Source organism: Octopus bimaculoides, chromosome 11 (assembly GCF_001194135.2).
Source record: "Octopus bimaculoides isolate UCB-OBI-ISO-001 chromosome 11, ASM119413v2, whole genome shotgun sequence".
Lineage (NCBI taxonomy): Eukaryota > Metazoa > Mollusca > Cephalopoda > Octopoda > Octopodidae > Octopus > Octopus bimaculoides.
Genome location: NC_068991.1, coordinates 18514631 through 18519285, shown reverse-complemented (window position 1 = coordinate 18519285; position 4655 = coordinate 18514631). Strand labels below are relative to the sequence as shown.

General features: G+C 37.0%; 1 protein-coding gene across 3 annotated transcripts in view; it reads right to left on the bottom strand.

Moving 5' to 3' along the window:
• The window catches only part of LOC106881385 (probable 3-hydroxybutyryl-CoA dehydrogenase), a 44871-nt gene that overhangs the window by 34490 nt on the left and 5726 nt on the right, over positions 1-4655 (bottom strand). Inside the window, exon 1 of one of the 3 annotated variants that reach the window (XM_014931758.2) lies at positions 912-1039. The exons of the other annotated variants lie outside the window; for them this stretch is intronic. The gene's annotated coding sequence lies outside the window, so the exon portion shown is untranslated. Of the gene's footprint in view, positions 1-911; positions 1040-4655 lie in introns of those variants that run through there. 3 annotated transcript variants of the gene reach the window in all.

The following is a 4655-nucleotide window of genomic DNA, read 5'->3' as shown; positions in this document are numbered from 1 at the left end:
GAACACTCAATATTTCATCTACATTCAATACTTTCTTTCATGGTGCCATCCATTTTTATTTTATTTTATTTTATATTATATATTGTATATTATATTATATATTGTATATTCCATATTCTATACCCCACATTGGTTCTGCAGGAATATAAATAAAACATAAAAAACAGACAGTGTGGGAACTCTTTTAAACAAAATAATATATATATATATATATATATATATATATTATAATAATATTAAGGATAAAAATCTAAATTTACAGGTAAAATCTCAATTAAATTCAATTTATCAAAATATACAGTATACTGTAGCACAATTTGCTAGGAACAGCAGTCAAATCGCCTTCAAATCACACCTTACAGTCTTAAATAACAGGACAGATGAGCTATTGTAGTCCCACATACATGTAAAAAGGGCAGAATGATCATGGCTGAAATGCCCTTGTTTATAAGTCTACTCAGTCAGATCTAACTGAGCACTTAACAACTACCACCACCACCACCACCACTACTATTGCTATTACAACTGCTGCTGCTGCCTCTACTGCTGCTGCACTGGCACTGTTGCTACTGTTGTTGCTGTTGTTACTGTTGGTGCAGTTGCTGCTACTACTACTACTACTACTACTACTACTACCACTACTACTACTACTGCTACCACAACCACCACCATTCACCAATGATGTGGGAGTAGATGTTTTTTTTTTTTTTTCTAATACTGGTAAACATAATTAATAATGTAGTTGAATAATTATTGAAGGCATAATTAATGATTAGGATAGTAAACAGCTAGCAACTATTGAAAGCTTGAAGGGTAGAGCGCTAAGCCTTGCTACATACAGCCCACTGGCTGGAAGAAGAAAAAAAGTACGAAAGAATATTAAATCAAGTATGCATTTGTTAAAGACCAACCTTTTTTGTAAATGAACAAGTTTCTTGCTGCAGAAGAGAGCCGTGTTCATGACCTTGAAAGGTCTTCATAAACTGTTGACATTGACACACTGATGTGGCAGATATTTAGCGCCAAACAACTGTGTGTGTATATGTGTGTGACAGAGGGAGAGAGAAAGAGGGAGAGAGAGAGAGAGGGAGAGAGAGAGTGTGTGTGTATGTGTGTATACATGTGTGTATATCACTAAAAGGTGGAGGCGCAATGGCCCAGTGGTTTGGGCAGCGGACTCGCGGTCATAGGATCACGGTTTCGATTCCCAGACCGGGCGTTGTGAGTGTTTATTGAGCGAAAACACCTAAAGATCCATGAGGCTCCGGTAGGGGATGGTGGCAAACCCTGCTCTACTCTTTCGCCACAACTTTCTCTCACTCTTACTTCCCGTTTTTGTTGTGCCTGTAATTCAAAGGGCCAGCCTTGTCACGCTGAATATCCCCGAGAACTACGTTAAGGGTACACGTGTCTGTTGAGTGCTCAGCCACTTGCACATTAATTTCATGAGCAGGCTGTTCCGTTGATCGGATCAACTGGAACCCTCGTCGTCGTAAGTGACAGAGTGCCAACATATCACTAAAAGGCTCAAAAGTGGTGTGTTCTTGAGAAAAACTGACATGATTTTCAAAATCTACATCTCAAAGAAAAGGTTTTCAATAAATATTAATCAAAAAATATAATTTACTACAAGGAAAAACTCAACTTTCAGATTGCCAAATCTACTTCTCTCTATGTGTCCTATTAAATTAGGCGGTGGCTTAGCAATGTATCACCAACAAGGAAAACTATAATTGTCATTAAGATACATTGCTAAACCACTGCCTAATTTAATTATTTGTATTCACGTTAGTGATTCGCTAAATCATCCATAGATTTCTATGGAGTAGATATATATATACTGGTGGCGATCTTGTCTGGAATCTGGCAAGCTGTAACCAACTCTACCATCGGCAGTACAGGGATATCATGACTGCCAGTTTTACCATTTACAGTCACTGTCAGTATGTATGTATACAATTATGTACATTGACTGCAGCATCAGAGCACTCTAGCTCTTATTTCTAGCATATATACATATATATATATATATATGTATATATATGTATAGATTGTTTGAAGTGATGTACAGATATTGTATATTAAGAAAAAGGAGGCAGTCAGAATTTTTGGATAATTCTTTATTAGCACTTTCATTCATTTAACTGAACTCTTCAAGATAAAACCAAGATAATAAAACAGAAAAGTTTCTTCTTTTATATGAACTGAACAGAAATTTTGTTGTTTGAAGAAAGTTCCTCTTTCTCACTTGTTCTGTTCCCTATCTTCCTCTCTTTCTCCCATTCTCCAAAAAACTAAATCTTTCTTTGATTCATATAAAAGACGAAGAAACTTTCTGTGATATTATCTTGGTTAAATGAACAAAAGCGCTGATAGAGAATTATCCAAAATTCTGACTGCCCCCTTCTTTTAAATATACATATTAAGTTAGATAATTTAGGAGTTAGTTATAGGATTACTTATAGAATTATTAATTTACTGATACTGTTTTTGTACATAGAATAAATGTGGTTTCTTTGTTGTAGTTTAATTAATAATGTTAGGGTTTAAATCTTCCTAGAATTAAGATTAAATGAATGTGGTGATATCTAAGGTATGTTTGTTCCCAAAAAACACTTCTTTTAGTGTTGTTGACACCACCAGGTTGAATGGTACTGCCCAGGTGTCGAAACCATAGTGATATTCGTGTGGCAGCTGATGATGGAGGTGTGTTGGATTGTTGGTATGGCTGTTATTGTATGTGTGGAATAGTTTTATAAGACATCCATTTGATATATATATATTGGTTTTAAATTTTGGCAAAAGGCCAATAATTTTGGGGGAGAGGGGATAAGTCGATTACATTGACCCCGGTGTTCAACTGGTGCTTATTTTATCGACCCCCAAAGGGATGAAACACTAAGTTGACCCCAGTGGCACTCAAAATGTAAGCTTGGAAGAAATACTGCCAAGCAATTTTTCTGGCACACTAAGGATTCTGCCAGCTCACCTCATATGTGTGTGTGTGTTGTTCACCATTAAAAATATATACTATAAAAATATAAAACAATATAATCTGTTCCTTCATGTATCAGACAACAGAGGGATGGGGTGGGTTGGGGTAGAAAGGGACATGGTGTGGCAAAATAAAACATTTGAGTTGTGTATGTGTGTGCAGTGGGTGGGAGAAGGAACTAATCCTTGATCTGGTAAAGGAGAAAGGTAAGAACAAAGAGAGGGTAAACTAGGTCTTAGTACCTGGCCCTTAATTAATCTGTTGACCCATATTTGCCAGGCGATACAGACTCTTAAGAAAAGCAATGGCATATACACACATACTACATATGCATGCACACACACACACGCACACGCACACACACACACACACACACACAGGCATACGTGCATATGAATATGTACATAGCTTAGCCTGCCAGAATTAGCAGCCACTAGCCCTAACCCTAACCCTAACACACAAAATCACAACTTACTGTCTTAGTAAATGAAGTGCATTGAGTACTAGGGACATTATATCTCTCTCTTTTCTTTTACTTTTACTTGTTTTAGTTATTTGATTGCAGCCATGCTGGAGCACCGCCTTTAGTCGAGAAAATCGACCCCCAGGACTTATTCTTTGCAAGCCTAGTACTTATTCTATCGGTCTCTTTTTGCCGAACCACTAAGTTACGGGGACATAAACACACCAGCATCGGTTGTCAAGCGATGTTGGGGGGACAAACATATACATATATATGACGGGCTTCTTTCAGTTTCCGTCTACCAAATCCACTCACAAAGACAAGATGGTCACAGTTGGAATGCCCTCAATAACAAGTCTACTCTAAGAAGAAAAGAACACACTTGCCATACATAATATACCATATATATATTACCTATGACCCTCAGTTCTTACAGGGGACTCTGTAAATGGGGAAGGGGGAGAGGAAGGAGGGAGAAGAAGGAGGGAGAGGAAGGAGGGAGGAAGTTACCCTTATTCCAGTGATCTGGTCTGTATGTTTGCAACAAAATGTAACAAAATTGATGTCACTGAAGACATCCAAAGCCCGGGTGAGGGTGTGAAACCAGATAAAAGATGAAGTCTACCATCCAAAGTAGAATGTTTCTAGATCCAGATATGAGTGTGTAAGACAAAGGAAAACATCTGTGTGTGTGTGTGTGTGTGTGTGTGTGTGTGTGTGTGTATGTGTGTGTGTGTGTGTGTGTGTGTGTGTGTGTGTGTGTGTGTGTGTGTGTGTCTTTGTGAAAAAGATGGATCTGTTTGTGCATGTATATGTGGATCTGAGCAATGAAATATCTGTCTCTATGTGTATGTGTGTTTGTGGGTGCATCCATGTAATGGCATCTGTGTTTTTGTGTATATGTATATGTGTGCATGTGTGAGTTTGTGTGTGTGTGTGTGTGTATGCTTTTATGTGTGAGTATATATATATGTATGTACATATATACACACATACCCCCCCCACACACACACATATATATATATATATATATATAGTTTTAGGGAAAAGAACCAAGGTTCATGAACTCATCGGTGAAAATCCACTGTCACACATATAAAAATTGATTTCATTTTAATTTCTAAAAATTGATTTTAATTGAGTTTTTACCTGTAATTTTGAATTTTTATCCCTAATATTATATATATATAGATAGAA